The sequence below is a fragment of the Taudactylus pleione genome, unplaced genomic scaffold (assembly GCF_031769625.1).
Source record: "Taudactylus pleione unplaced genomic scaffold, aTauple2 ptg000286l, whole genome shotgun sequence".
In the NCBI taxonomy this organism is placed as follows: Eukaryota; Metazoa; Chordata; class Amphibia; order Anura; family Myobatrachidae; genus Taudactylus; species Taudactylus pleione.
In genome coordinates, this window is record NW_028284688.1 from 2,557 (window position 1) to 22,565 (window position 20,009).

Consider the following 20,009-nt stretch of genomic DNA (forward strand, 5'->3'; position numbering starts at 1 on the left):
ACACAATATACAATATATGATATATATAATGGGTTACTGTGATCGCTGGTCCTGTATATGCTGGAATTATGACACACAATACACTATGTATGACACATATAATGGGTTACTGTGATCGCTGGTCCTGTATATGCTGGAATTATGACACACAATACACTATGTATGACACATATAATGGGTTACTGTGATCGCTGGTCCTGTATATGCTGGATATATAACACACAATACACTATGTATGACACATATAATGGGTTACTGTGATCGCTGGTCCTGTGTGTGCTGGAGTTATGACACACAATACACTATGTATGACACATATAATGGGTTACTGTGATCGCTGGTCCTGTATATGCTGGAATTATGACACACAATACACTATGTATGACACATATAATGGGTTACTGTGATCACTGGTCCTGTATATGCTGGAATTATTACACACAATATACAATATATGATATATATAATGGGTTACTGTGATCGCTGGTCCTGTATATGCTGGAATTATGACACACAATACACTATGTATGACACATATAATGGGTTACTGTGATCGCTGGTCCTGTATATGCTGGAATTATGACACACAATACACTATGTATGACACATATAATGGGTTACTGTGATCGCTGGTCCTGTATATGCTGGATATATGACACACAATACACTATGTATGACACATATAATGGGTTACTGTGATCGCTGGTCCTGTATATGCTGGAATTATCACACACAATACACTATGTATGACACATATAAGGGGTTACTGTGATCGCTGGTCCTGTGTATGCTGGAATTATGACACACAATACACTATGTATGACACATATAATGGGTTACTGTGATCGCTGGTCCTGTATATGCTGGATATATAACACACAATACACTATGTATGACACATATAATGGGTTACTGTGATCGCTGGTCCTGTGTGTGCTGGAGTTATGACACACAATACACTATGTATGACACATATAATGGGTTACTGTGATCGCTGGTCCTGTATATGCTGGAATTATGACACACAATACACTATGTATGACACATATAATGGGTTACTGTGATCACTGGTCCTGTATATGCTGGAATTATTACACACAATATACAATATATGATATATATAATGGGTTACTGTGATCGCTGGTCCTGTATATGCTGGAATTATGACACACAATACACTATGTATGACACATATAATGGGTTACTGTGATCGCTGGTCCTGTATATGCTGGAATTATGACACACAATACACTATGTATGACACATATAATGGGTTACTGTGATCGCTGGTCCTGTATATGCTGGATATATGACACACAATACACTATGTATGACACATATAATGGGTTACTGTGATCGCTGGTCCTGTATATGCTGGAATTATCACACACAATACACTATGTATGACACATATAAGGGGTTACTGTGATCGCTGGTAATGTGTATGCTGGAATTATGACACACAATACACTATGTATGACACATATAATGGGTTACTGTGATCGCTGGTCCTGTATATGCTGGAATTATGACACACAATACACTATGTATGACACATATAATGGGTTACTGTGATCGCTGGTCCTGTGTATGCTGGAATTATGACACACAATACACTATGTATGACACATATAATGGGTTACTGTGATCACTGGTCCTGTATATGCTGGAATTATTACACACAATATACAATATATGATATATATAATGGGTTACTGTGATCGCTGGTCCTGTATATGCTGGAATTATGACACACAATACACTATGTATGACACATATAATGGGTTACTGTGATCGCTGGTCCTGTATATGCTGGAATTATGACACACAATACACTATGTATGACACATATAATGGGTTACTGTGATTGCTGGTCCTGTGTATGCTGGAATTATGACACACAATACACTATGTATGACACATATAATGGGTTACTGTGATCGCTGGTCCTGTATATGCTGGAATTATCACACACAATACACTATGTATGACACATATAAGGGGTTACTGTGATCGCTGGTCCTGTGTATGCTGGAATTATGACACACAATACACTATGTATGACACATATAATGGGTTACTGTGATCGCTGGTCCTGTATATGCTGGAATTATGACACACAATACACTATGTATGACACATATAATGGGTTACTGTGATCGCTGGTCCTGTATATGCTGGAATTATGACACACAATACACTATGTATGACACATATAATGGGTTACTGTGATCACTGGTCCTGTATATGCTGGAATTATTACACACAATATACAATATATGATATATATAATGGGTTACTGTGATCGCTGGTCCTGTATATGCTGGAATTATGACACACAATACACTATGTATGACACATATAATGGGTTACTGTGATCGCTGGTCCTGTATATGCTGGAATTATGACACACAATACACTATATATGACACATATAATGGGTTACTGTGATCGCTGGTCCTGTATATGCTGGATATATGACACACAATAAACTATGTATGACACATATAATGGGTTACTGTGATCGCTGGTCCTGTATATGCTGGAATTATGACACACAATACACTATGTATGACACATATAATGGGTTACTGTGATCACTGGTCCTGTATATGCTGGATATATGACACACAATACACTATGTATGACACATATAATGGGTTACTGTGATCGCTGGTCCTGTATATGCTGGATATATGACACACAATACACTATGTATGACACATATAATGGGTTACTGTGATCGCTGGTCCTGTATATGCTGGAATTATGACACACAATACACTATGTATGACACATATAATGGGTTACTGTGATCACTGGTCCTGTATATGCTGGAATTATTACACACAATATACAATATATGATATATATAATGGGTTACTGTGATCGCTGGTCCTGTATATGCTGGAATTATGACACACAATACACTATGTATGACACATATAATGGGTTACTGTGATCGCTGGTCCTGTATATGCTGGAATTATGACACACAATACACTATGTATGACACATATAATGGGGTTACTATGATCACTGGTCCTGTATATGCTGGAATTATGACACACAATACACTATGTATGACACATATAATGGTTACTGTGATCGCTGGTCCTGTATATGCTGGAATTATGACACACAATACACTATGTATGACACATATAATGGGTTACTGTGATCACTGGTCCTGTATATGCTGGAATTATGACACACAATACACTATGTATGACACATATAATGGGTTACTGTGATCACTGGTCCTGTATATGCTGGAATTATGACACACAATACACTATGTATGACACATATAATGGGTTACTGTGATCGCTGGTCCTGTATATGCTGGATATATAACACACAATACACTATGTATGACACATATAATGGGTTACTGTGATCACTGGTCCTGTATATGCTGGAATTATGACACACAATACACTATGTATGACACATATAATGGGTTACTGTGATCACTGGTCCTGTATATGCTGGAATTATGACACACAATACACTATGTATGACACATATAATGGGTTACTGTGATCACTGGTCCTGTATATGCTGGAATTATGACACACAATACACTATGTATGACACATATAATGGGTTACTGTGATCACTGGTCCTGTATATGCTGGAATTATGACACACAATACACTATGTATGACACATATAATGGGTTACTGTGATCACTGGTCCTGTATATGCTGGAATTATGACACACAATACACTATGTATGACACATATAATGGGTTACTGTGATCGCTGGTCCTGTATATGCTGGATATATAACACACAATACACTATGTATGACACATATAATGGGTTACTGTGATCACTGGTCCTGTATATGCTGGAATTATGACACACAATACACTATGTATGACACATATAATGGGTTACTGTGATCACTGGTCCTGTATATGCTGGAATTATGACACACAATACACTATGTATGACACATATAATGGGTTACTGTGATCACTGGTCCTGTATATGCTGGAATTATGACACACAATACACTATGTATGACACATATAATGGGTTACTGTGATCACTGGTCCTGTATATGCTGGAATTATGACACACAATACACTATGTATGACACATATAATGGGTTACTGTGATCACTGGTCCTGTATATGCTGGAATTATGACACACAATACACTATGTATGACACATATAATGGGTTACTGTGATCACTGGTCCTGTATATGCTGGAATTATGACACACAATACACTATGTATGACACATATAATGGGTTACTGTGATCACTGGTCCTGTATATGCTGGAATTATGACACACAATACACTATGTATGACACATATAATGGGTTACTGTGATCACTGGTCCTGTATATGCTGGAATTATTACACACAATACACTATGTATGACACATATAATGGGTTACTGTGATCACTGGTCCTGTATATGCTGGAATTATGACACACAATACACTATGTATGACACATATAATGGGTTACTGTGATCACTGGTCCTGTATATGCTGGAATTATGACACACAATACACTATGTATGACACATATAATGGGTTACTGTGATCACTGGTCCTGTATATGCTGGAATTATGACACACAATACACTATGTATGACACATATAATGGGTTACTGTGATCACTGGTCCTGTATATGCTGGAATTATGACACACAATACACTATGTATGACACATATAATGGGTTACTGTGATCACTGGTCCTGTATATGCTGGAATTATGACACACAATACACTATGTATGACACATATAATGGGTTACTGTGATCACTGGTCCTGTATATGCTGGAATTATGACACACAATACACTATGTATGACACATATAATGGGTTACTGTGATCACTGGTCCTGTATATGCTGGAATTATGACACACAATACACTATGTATGACACATATAATGGGTTACTGTGATCGCTGGTCCTGTATATGCTGGATATATAACACACAATACACTATGTATGACACATATAAGGGTTACTGTGATCACTGGTCCTGTATATGCTGGAATTATGACACACAATACACTATGTATGACACATATAATGGGTTACTGTGATCACTGGTCCTGTATATGCTGGAATTATGACACACAATACACTATGTATGACACATATAATGGGTTACTGTGATCACTGGTCCTGTATATGCTGGAATTATGACACACAATACACTATGTATGACACATATAATGGGTTACTGTGATCACTGGTCCTGTATATGCTGGAATTATGACACACAATACACTATGTATGACACATATAATGGGTTACTGTGATCACTGGTCCTGTATATGCTGGAATTATGACACACAATACACTATGTATGACACATATAATGGGTTACTGTGATCGCTGGTCCTGTATATGCTGGATATATAACACACAATACACTATGTATGACACATATAATGGGTTACTGTGATCACTGGTCCTGTATATGCTGGAATTATGACACACAATACACTATGTATGACACATATAATGGGTTACTGTGATCACTGGTCCTGTATATGCTGGAATTATGACACACAATACACTATGTATGACACATATAATGGGTTACTGTGATCACTGGTCCTGTATATGCTGGAATTATGACACACAATACACTATGTATGACACATATAATGGGTTACTGTGATCACTGGTCCTGTATATGCTGGAATTATGACACACAATACACTATGTATGACACATATAATGGGTTACTGTGATCACTGGTCCTGTATATGCTGGAATTATGACACACAATACACTATGTATGACACATATAATGGGTTACTGTGATCACTGGTCCTGTATATGCTGGAATTATGACACACAATACACTATGTATGACACATATAATGGGTTACTGTGATCGCTGGTCCTGTATATGCTGGATATATAACACACAATACACTATGTATGACACATATAATGGGTTACTGTGATCACTGGTCCTGTATATGCTGGATATATAACACACAATACACTATGTATGACACATATAATGGGTTACTGTGATCGCTGGTCCTGTGTGTGCTGGAGTTATGACACACAATACACTATGTATGACACATATAATGGGTTACTGTGATCGCTGGTCCTGTATATGCTGGAATTATGACACACAATACACTATGTATGACACATATAATGGGTTACTGTGATCACTGGTCCTGTATATGCTGGAATTATGACACACAATACACTATGTATGACACATATAATGGGTTACTGTGATCGCTGGTCCTGTATATGCTGGATATATAACACACAATACACTATGTATGACACATATAATGGGTTACTGTGATCACTGGTCCTGTATATGCTGGATATATAACACACAATACACTATGTATGACACATATAATGGGTTACTGTGATCGCTGGTCCTGTGTGTGCTGGAGTTATGACACACAATACACTATGTATGACACATATAATGGGTTACTGTGATCGCTGGTCCTGTATATGCTGGAATTATGACACACAATACACTATGTATGACACATATAATGGGTTACTGTGATCACTGGTCCTGTATATGCTGGAATTAATACACACAATATACAATATATGATATATATAATGGGTTACTGTGATCGCTGGTCCTGTATATGCTGGAATTATGACACACAATACACTATGTATGACACATATAATGGGTTACTGTGATCGCTGGTCCTGTATATGCTGGATATATGACACACAATACACTATGTATGACACATATAATGGGTTACTGTGATCGCTGGTCCTGTATATGCTGGAATTATCACACACAATACACTATGTATGACACATATAAGGGGTTACTGTGATCGCTGGTCCTGTGTATGCTGGAATTATGACACACAATACACTATGTATGACACATATAATGGGTTACTGTGATCGCTGGTCCTGTATATGCTGGGTATATAACACACAATACACTATGTATGACACATATAATGGGTTACTGTGATAGCTGGTCCTGTGTGTGCTGGAGTTATGACACACAATACACTATGTATGACACATATAATGGGTTACTGTGATCGCTGGTCCTGTATATGCTGGAATTATGACACACAATACACTATGTATGACACATATAATGGGTTACTGTGATCACTGGTCCTGTATATGCTGGAATTATTACACACAATATACAATATATGATATATATAATGGGTTACTGTGATCGCTGGTCCTGTATATGCTGGAATTATGACACACAATACACTATGTATGACACATATAATGGGTTACTGTGATCGCTGGTCCTGTATATGCTGGATATATAACACACAATACACTATGTATGACACATATAATGGTTACTGTGATCGCTGGTCCTGTGTGTGCTGGAGTTATGACACACAATACACTATGTATGACACATATAATGGGTTACTGTGATCGCTGGTCCTGTATATGCTGGAATTATGACACACAATACACTATGTATGACACATATAATGGGTTACTGTGATCGCTGGTCCTGTATATGCTGGATATATAACACACAATACACTATGTATGACACATATAATGGGTTACTGTGATCACTGGTCCTGTATATGCTGGATATATAACACACAATACACTATGTATGACACATATAATGGGTTACTGTGATCGCTGGTCCTGTGTGTGCTGGAGTTATGACACACAATACACTAGGTATGACACATATAATGGGTTACTGTGATCGCTGGTCCTGTATATGCTGGAATTATGACACACAATACACTATGTATGACACATATAATGGGTTACTGTGATCACTGGTCCTGTATATGCTGGAATTATTACACACAATATACAATATATGATATATATAATGGGTTACTGTGATCGCTGGTCCTGTATATGCTGGAATTATGACACACAATACACTATGTATGACACATATAATGGGTTACTGTGATCGCTGGTCCTGTATATGCTGGAATTATGACACACAATACACTATGTATGACACATATAATGGGTTACTGTGATCGCTGGTCCTGTATATGCTGGATATATGACACACAATACACTATGTATGACACATATAATGGGTTACTGTGATCGCTGGTCCTGTATATGCTGGAATTATCACACACAATACACTATGTATGACACATATAAGGGGTTACTGTGATCGCTGGTCCTGTGTATGCTGGAATTATGACACACAATACACTATGTATGACACATATAATGGGTTACTGTGATCGCTGGTCCTGTATATGCTGGATATATAACACACAATACACTATGTATGACACATATAATGGGTTACTGTGATCGCTGGTCCTGTGTGTGCTGGAGTTATGACACACAATACACTATGTATGACACATATAATGGGTTACTGTGATCGCTGGTCCTGTATATGCTGGAATTATGACACACAATACACTATGTATGACACATATAATGGGTTACTGTGATCACTGGTCCTGTATATGCTGGAATTATTACACACAATATACAATATATGATATATATAATGGGTTACTGTGATCGCTGGTCCTGTATATGCTGGAATTATGACACACAATACACTATGTATGACACATATAATGGGTTACTGTGATCGCTGGTCCTGTATATGCTGGATATATAACACACAATACACTATGTATGACACATATAATGGGTTACTGTGATCGCTGGTCCTGTGTGTGCTGGAGTTATGACACACAATACACTATGTATGACACATATAATGGGTTACTGTGATCGCTGGTCCTGTATATGCTGGAATTATGACACACAATACACTATGTATGACACATATAATGGGTTACTGTGATCACTGGTCCTGTATATGCTGGAATTATTACACACAATATACAATATATGATATATATAATGGGTTACTGTGATCGCTGGTCCTGTATATGCTGGAATTATGACACACAATACGCTATGTATGACACATATAATGGGTTACTGTGATCGCTGGTCCTGTATATGCTGGAATTATGACACACAATACACTATGTATGACACATATAATGGGTTACTGTGATCGCTGGTCCTGTATATGCTGGATATATGACACACAATACACTATGTATGACACATATAATGGGTTACTGTGATCGCTGGTCCTGTATATGCTGGAATTATCACACACAATACACTATGTATGACACATATAAGGGGTTACTGTGATCGCTGGTCCTGTGTATGCTGGAATTATGACACACAATACACTATGTATGACACATATAATGGGTTACTGTGATCGCTGGTCCTGTATATGCTGGATATATAACACACAATACACTATGTATGACACATATAATGGGTTACTGTGATCGCTGGTCCTGTGTGTGCTGGAGTTATGACACACAATACACTATGTATGACACATATAATGGGTTACTGTGATCGCTGGTCCTGTATATGCTGGAATTATGACACACAATACACTATGTATGACACATATAATGGGTTACTGTGATCACTGGTCCTGTATATGCTGGAATTATTACACACAATATACAATATATGATATATATAATGGGTTACTGTGATCGCTGGTCCTGTATATGCTGGAATTATGACACACAATACACTATGTATGACACATATAATGGGTTACTGTGATCGCTGGTCCTGTATATGCTGGAATTATGACACACAATACACTATGTATGACACATATAATGGGTTACTGTGATCGCTGGTCCTGTATATGCTGGATATATAACACACAATACACTATGTATGACACATATAATGGGTTACTGTGATCGCTGGTCCTGTGTGTGCTGGAGTTATGACACACAATACACTATGTATGACACATATAATGGGTTACTGTGATCGCTGGTCCTGTATATGCTGGAATTATGACACACAATACACTATGTATGACACATATAATGGGTTACTGTGATCACTGGTCCTGTATATGCTGGAATTATTACACACAATATACAATATATGATATATATAATGGGTTACTGTGATCGCTGGTCCTGTATATGCTGGAATTATGACACACAATACACTATGTATGACACATATAATGGGTTACTGTGATCGCTGGTCCTGTATATGCTGGAATTATGACACACAATACACTATGTATGACACATATAATGGGTTACTGTGATCGCTGGTCCTGTATATGCTGGATATATGACACACAATACACTATGTATGACACATATAATGGGTTACTGTGATCGCTGGTCCTGTATATGCTGGAATTATCACACACAATACACTATGTATGACACATATAAGGGGTTACTGTGATCGCTGGTCCTGTGTATGCTGGAATTATGACACACAATACACTATGTATGACACATATAATGGGTTACTGTGATCGCTGGTCCTGTATATGCTGGATATATAACACACAATACACTATGTATGACACATATAATGGGTTACTGTGATCGCTGGTCCTGTGTGTGCTGGAGTTATGACACACAATACACTATGTATGACACATATAATGGGTTACTGTGATCGCTGGTCCTGTATATGCTGGAATTATGACACACAATACACTATGTATGACACATATAATGGGTTACTGTGATCACTGGTCCTGTATATGCTGGAATTATTACACACAATATACAATATATGATATATATAATGGGTTACTGTGATCGCTGGTCCTGTATATGCTGGAATTATGACACACAATACACTATGTATGACACATATAATGGGTTACTGTGATCGCTGGTCCTGTATATGCTGGAATTATGACACACAATACACTATGTATGACACATATAATGGGTTACTGTGATCGCTGGTCCTGTATATGCTGGATATATGACACACAATACACTATGTATGACACATATAATGGGTTACTGTGATCGCTGGTCCTGTATATGCTGGAATTATCACACACAATACACTATGTATGACACATATAAGGGGTTACTGTGATCGCTGGTAATGTGTATGCTGGAATTATGACACACAATACACTATGTATGACACATATAATGGGTTACTGTGATCGCTGGTCCTGTATATGCTGGAATCATGACACACAATACACTATGTATGACACATATAATGGGTTACTGTGATCGCTGGTCCTGTGTATGCTGGAATTATGACACACAATACACTATGTATGACACATATAATGGGTTACTGTGATCACTGGTCCTGTATATGCTGGAATTATTACACACAATATACAATATATGATATATATAATGGGTTACTGTGATCGCTGGTCCTGTATATGCTGGAATTATGACACACAATACACTATGTATGACACATATAATGGGTTACTGTGATCGCTGGTCCTGTATATGCTGGAATTATGACACACAATACACTATGTATGACACATATAATGGGTTACTGTGATTGCTGGTCCTGTGTATGCTGGAATTATGACACACAATACACTATGTATGACACATATAATGGGTTACTGTGATCGCTGGTCCTGTATATGCTGGAATTATCACACACAATACACTATGTATGACACATATAAGGGGTTACTGTGATCGCTGGTCCTGTGTATGCTGGAATTATGACACACAATACACTATGTATGACACATATAATGGGTTACTGTGATCGCTGGTCCTGTATATGCTGGAATTATGACACACAATACACTATGTATGACACATATAATGGGTTACTGTGATCGCTGGTCCTGTATATGCTGGAATTATGACACACAATACACTATGTATGACACATATAATGGGTTACTGTGATCACTGGTCCTGTATATGCTGGAATTATTACACACAATATACAATATATGATATATATAATGGGTTACTGTGATCGCTGGTCCTGTATATGCTGGAATTATGACACACAATACACTATGTATGACACATATAATGGGTTACTGTGATCGCTGGTCCTGTATATGCTGGAATTATGACACACAATACACTATATATGACACATATAATGGGTTACTGTGATCGCTGGTCCTGTATATGCTGGATATATGACACACAATAAACTATGTATGACACATATAATGGGTTACTGTGATCGCTGGTCCTGTATATGCTGGAATTATGACACACAATACACTATGTATGACACATATAATGGGTTACTGTGATCACTGGTCCTGTATATGCTGGATATATGACACACAATACACTATGTATGACACATATAATGGGTTACTGTGATCGCTGGTCCTGTATATGCTGGATATATGACACACAATACACTATGTATGACACATATAATGGGTTACTGTGATCGCTGGTCCTGTATATGCTGGAATTATGACACACAATACACTATGTATGACACATATAATGGGTTACTGTGATCACTGGTCCTGTATATGCTGGAATTATTACACACAATATACAATATATGATATATATAATGGGTTACTGTGATCGCTGGTCCTGTATATGCTGGAATTATGACACACAATACACTATGTATGACACATATAATGGGTTACTGTGATCGCTGGTCCTGTATATGCTGGAATTATGACACACAATACACTATGTATGACACATATAATGGGTTACTGTGATCACTGGTCCTGTATATGCTGGATATATGACACACAATACACTATGTATGACACATATAATGGGTTACTGTGATCGCTGGTCCTGTATATGCTGGAATTATGACACACAATACACTATGTATGACACATATAATGGGTTACTGTGATCACTGGTCCTGTATATGCTGGATATATGACACACAATACACTATGTATGACACATATAATGGGTTACTGTGATCGCTGGTCCTGTATATGCTGGATATATGACACACAATACACTATGTATGACACATATAATGGGTTACTGTGATCACTGGTCCTGTATATGCTGGAATTATGACACACAATACACTATGTATGACACATATAATGGGTTACTGTGATCGCTGGTCCTGTATATGCTGGAATTATGACACACAATACACTATGTATGACACATATAATGGGTTACTGTGATCTCTGGTCCTGTATATGCTGGAATTATGACACACAATACACTATGTATGACACATATAATGGGTTACTGTGATCGCTGGTCCTGTATATACTGGAATTATGACACACAATACACTATGTATGACACATATAAGGGGTTACTGTGATCGCTGGTCCTGTGTATGCTGGAATTATGACACACAATACACTATGTATGAGACATATAATGGGTTACTGTGATCACTGGTCCTGTGTATGCTGGAATTATGACACACAATACACTATGTATGACACATATAATGGGTTACTGTGATCACTGGTCCTGTATATGCTGGAATTATGACACACAATACACTATGTATGACACATATAATGGGTTACTGTGATCGCTGGTCCTGTATATGCTGGAATGATGACACACAATACACTATGTATGACACATATAAGGGGTTACTGTGATCGCTGGTCCTGTGTATGCTGGAATTATGACACACAGTACACTATGTATGACACATATAATGGGTTACTGTGATCGCTGGTCCTGTATATGCTGGAATTATGACACACAATACACTATGTATGACACATATTATGGGTTCCTGTGATCGCTGGTCCTGTGTATACTGGAATTATTACACACAATACACTATGTATGACACATATAATGGGTTACTGTGATCACTGGTCCTGTATATGCAGGAATTATGACACACAATACACTATGTATGACACATATGATGGGTTACTGTAATAGCTGGTCCTGTATATGCTGGAATTATGACACACAATACACTATGTATGACACATATAATGGGTTACTGTGATCACTGGTCCTGTATATGTTGGATATATGACACACACTACACTATGTATGACACATATAATGGGTTACTGTGATCACTGGTCCTGTATATGCTGGAATTATCACACACAATACACTATGTATGACACATATAAGGGGTTACTGTGATCGCTGGTCCTGTGTATGCTGGAATTATGACACACAATACACTATGTATGACACATATAATGGGTTACTGTGATCGCTGGTCCTGTATATGCTGGAATTATGACACACAATACACTATGTATGACACATATAATGGGTTACTGTGATCGCTGGTCCTGTGTATGCTGGAATTATGACACACAATACACTATGTATGACACATATAAGGGGTTATTGTGATCGCTGGTCCTGTGTATGCTGGAATTATGACACACAATACACTATGTATGACACATATAATGGGTTACTGTGATCGCTGGTCCTGTATATGCTGGAATTATGACACACAATACACTATGTATGACACATATAATGGGTTACTGTGATCACTGGTCCTGTATATGCTGGAATTATTACACACAATATACAATATATGATATATATAATGGGTTACTGTGATCGCTGGTCCTGTATATGCTGGAATTATGACACACAATACACTATGTATGACACATATAATGGGTTACTGTGATCGCTGGTCCTGTATATGCTGGAATTATGACACACAATACACTATGTATGACACATATAATGGGTTACTGTGATCGCTGGTCCTGTATATGCTGGAATTATGACACACAATACACTATGTATGACACATATAATGGGTTACTGTGATCGCTGGTCCTGTGTATGCTGGAATTATGACACACAATACACTATGTATGACACATATAATGGGTTACTGTGATCACTGGTCCTGTATATGATGGAATTATGACACACAATACACTATGTATGACACATATAATGGGTTACTGTGATCGCTGGTCCTGTATATGCTGGAATTATGACACACAATACACTATGTATGACATATATAATGGGTTACTGTGATCGCTGGTCCTGTATATGCTGGATATATAACACACAATACACTATGTATGACACATATAATGGGTTACTGTGATCACTGGTCCTATATATGCTGGAATTATGACACACAATACTCTATGTATGACACATATAATGGGTTACTGTGATCACTGGTCCCTGTATATGCTGGATATATAACACACAATACACTATGTATGACACATATAATGGGTTACTGTGATCACTGGTCCTATATATGCTGGAATTATGACACACAATACACTATGTATGACACATATAATGGGTTACTGTGATCGCTGGTCCTGTATATGCTGGAATTATGACACACAATACACTATGTATGACACATATAATGGGTTACTGTGATCGCTGGTCCTGTATATACTGGATATATGACACACAATACACTATGTATGACACATATAATGGGTTACTGTGATCGCTGGTCCTGTATATACTGGATATATGACACACAATACACTATGTATGACACATATAATGGGTTACTGTGATCGCTGGTCCTGTATATGCTGGAATTATGACACACAATACACTATGTATGACACATATAATGGGTTACTGTCATCACTGGTCCTGTGTATGCTGGAATTATGACACACAATACACTATGTATGACACATATAATGGGTTACTGTGATCTCTGGTCCTGTATATGCAGGAATTATGACACACAATACACTATGTATGACACATATAATGGGTTACTGTGATCACTGGTCCTGTATATGCTGGAATTATGACACACAATACACTATGTATGACACATATAATGGGTTACTGTGATCGCTGGTCCTGTGTATGCTGGAATTATGACACACAATACACTATGTATGACACATATAATGGGTTACTGTGATCTCTGGTCCTGTATATGCTGGAATTATGACACACAATACACTATGTATGACACATATAATGGGTTACTGTGATCACTGATCCTGTATATGCTGGAATTATGACACACAATACACTATGTATGACACATATAATGGGTTACTGTGATCTCTGGTCCTGTATATGCTGGAATTATGACACACAATACACTATGTATGACACATATAATGGGTTACTGTGATCACTGGACCTGTATATGCTGGAATTATGACACACAATACACTATGTATGACACATATAATGGGTTACTGTGATCGCTGGTCCTGTGTATGCTGGAATTATGACACACAATAAACTATGTATGACACATATAATGGGTTACTGTGATCACTGGTCCTGTATATGATGGAATTATGACACACAATACACTATGTATGACACATATAATGGGTTACTGTGATCGCTGGTCCTGTATATGCTGGAATTATGACACACAATACACTATGTATGACATATATAATGGGTTACTGTGATCGCTGGTCCTGTATATGCTGGATATATAACACACAATACACTATGTATGACACATATAATGGGTTACTGTGATCGCTGGTCCTGTATATGCTGGAATTATGACACACAATACACTATGTATGACACATATAATGGGTTACTGTGATCGCTGGTCCTGTGTATGCTGGAATTATGACACACAATACACTATGTATGACACATATAATGGGTTACTGTGATCACTGATCCTGTATATGCTGGAATTATGACACACAATACACTATGTATGACACATATAATGGGTTATTGTGATCGCTGGTCCTGTATATGCTGGAATTATGACACACAATACACTATGTATGACACATATAATGGGTTACTGTGATCACTGGTCCTGTATAAGTTGTATAAACTGGAATTATTACACACAATACACTATGTATGACACATATAATGGGTTACTGTGATCGCTGGTCCTGTATATGCTGGAATTATGACACACAATACACTATGTATGACACATATAATGGGTTACTGTGATCGCTGGTCCTGTGTATGCTGGAATTATGACACACAATACACTATGTATGACACATATAATGGGTTACTGTGATCACTGGTCCTGTATATGCTGGAATTATTAGACACAATACACTATGTATGACACATATAATGGGTTGCTGTGATCGCTGGTCCTGTATATGCTGGAATTATGACACACAATACACTATGTATGACACATATAATGGTTACTGTGATCGCTGGTCCTGTATATGCTGGAATTATGACACACAATACACTATGTATGACACATATAATGGGTTACTGTGATCACTGGTCCTGTATATGCTGGAATTATGACACACAATACACTATGTATGACACATATAATGGGTTACTGTGATCGCTGGTCCTGTGTATGCTGGAATTATGACACACAATACACTATGTATGACACATATAATGGGTTACTGTGATCGCTGGTCCTGTATATGCTGGAATTATGACACACATTACACTATGTATGACATATATAATGGGTTACTGTGATCGCTGGTGCTGTATATGCTGGAATTATGACACACAATACACTATGTATGACACATATAATGGGTTACTGTGATCGCTGGTCCTTGTATGCTGGAATTATTACACACAATACACTATGTATGACACATATAATGGGTTACTGTGATCACTGGTCCTGTATATGCTGGAATTATGACACACAATACACTATGTATGACACATATAATGGGTTACTGTAATCGCTGGTCCTGTATATGCTGGAATTATGACACACAATACACTATGTATGACACATATAATGGGTTACTGTGATCACTGGTCCCAGTATATGCTGGAATTATGACACACAATATACTATGTATGACACATATAATGGTTACTGTGATCACTGGTCCTGTATATGATGGAATTATGACACACAATACACTATGTATGACACATATAATGGGTTACTGTGATCGCTGGTCCTGTATATACTGGATATATGACACACAATACACTATGTATGACACATATAATGAGTTACTGTGATCACTGGTCCTGTATATGCTGGAATTATGACACACAATACACTATGTATGACACATATAATGGGTTACTGTGATAACTGGTCCTGTATATGCTGGATTTATGAAACACAATATACTATTTATGACACATATAATGGTTACTGTGATCACTGGTCCTTTATATGATGGAGTTATGACACACAATACACTATGTATGACACATATAATGGGTTACTTTGATCACTGACCCTTTATATGCTGGAATTATGACACACAATACACTATGTATGACACATATAATGGGTTACTTTGATCACTGATCCTGTGTATGCTGGAGTTATGACACACAATACACTATGTATGACACATATAATGGGTTACTTTGATCACTGATCCTGTGTATGCTGGAGTTATGACACACAATACACTATGTATGACACATATAATGGGTTACTTTGATCACTGATCCTGTATATGCTGGAATTATGACACACAATACACTATGTATGACACATATAATGGGTTACTGTGATCGCTGGTCCTGTGTATGCTGGAATTATGACACACAATACACTATGTATGACACATATAATGGGTTACTGTGATCACTGATCCTGTATATGCTGGAATTATGACACACAATACACTATGTATGACACATATAATGGGTTATTGTGATCGCTGGTCCTGTATATGCTGGAATTATGACACACAATACACTATGTATGACACATATAATGGGTTACTGTGATCACTGGTCCTGTATAAAATGTATAAGCTGGAATTATTACACACAATACACTATGTATGACACATATAATGGGTTACTGTGATCGCTGGTCCTGTATATGCTGGAATTATGACACACAATACACTATGTATGACACATATAATGGGTTACTGTGATCGCTGGTCCTGTGTATGCTGGAATTATGACACACAATACACTATGTATGACACATATAATGGGTTACTGTGATCACTGGTCCTGTATATGCTGGAATTATTAGACACAATACACTATGTATGACACATATAATGGGTTGCTGTGATCGCTGGTCCTGTATATGCTGGAATTATGACACACAATACACTATGTATGACACATATAATGGTTACTGTGATCGCTGGTCCTGTATATGCTGGAATTATGACACACAATACACTATGTATGACACATATAATGGGTTACTGTGATCACTGGTCCTGTATATGCTGGAATTATGACACACAATACACTATGTATGACACATATAATGGGTTACTGTGATCGCTGGTCCTGTATATGCTGGAATGATGACACACAATACACTATGTATGACACATATAAGGGGTTACTGTGATCGCTGGTCCTGTGTATGCTGGAATTATGACACACAGTACACTATGTATGACACATATAATGGGTTACTGTGATCGCTGGTCCTGTATATGCTGGAATTATGACACACAATACACTATGTATGACACATATTATGGGTTCCTGTGATCGCTGGTCCTGTGTATACTGGAATTATTACACACAATACACTATGTATGACACATATAATGGGTTACTGTGATCACTGGTCCTGTATATGCAGGAATTATGACACACAATACACTATGTATGACACATATGATGGGTTACTGTAATAGCTGGTCCTGTATATGCTGGAATTATGACACACAATACACTATGTATGACACATATAATGGGTTACTGTGATCACTGGTCCTGTATATGTTGGATATATGACACACACTACACTATGTATGACACATATAATGGGTTACTGTGATCACTGGTCCTGTATATGCTGGAATTATCACACACAATACACTATGTATGACACATATAAGGGGTTACTGTGATCGCTGGTCCTGTGTATGCTGGAATTATGACACACAATACACTATGTATGACACATATAATGGGTTACTGTGATCGCTGGTCCTGTATATGCTGGAATTATGACACACAATACACTATGTATGACACATATAATGGGTTACTGTGATCGCTGGTCCTGTGTATGCTGGAATTATGACACACAATACACTATGTATGACACATATAAGGGGTTATTGTGATCGCTGGTCCTGTGTATGCTGGAATTATGACACACAATACACTATGTATGACACATATAATGGGTTACTGTGATCGCTGGTCCTGTATATGCTGGAATTATGACACACAATACACTATGTATGACACATATAATGGGTTACTGTGATCACTGGTCCTGTATATGCTGGAATTATTACACACAATATACAATATATGATATATATAATGGGTTACTGTGATCGCTGGTCCTGTATATGCTGGAAT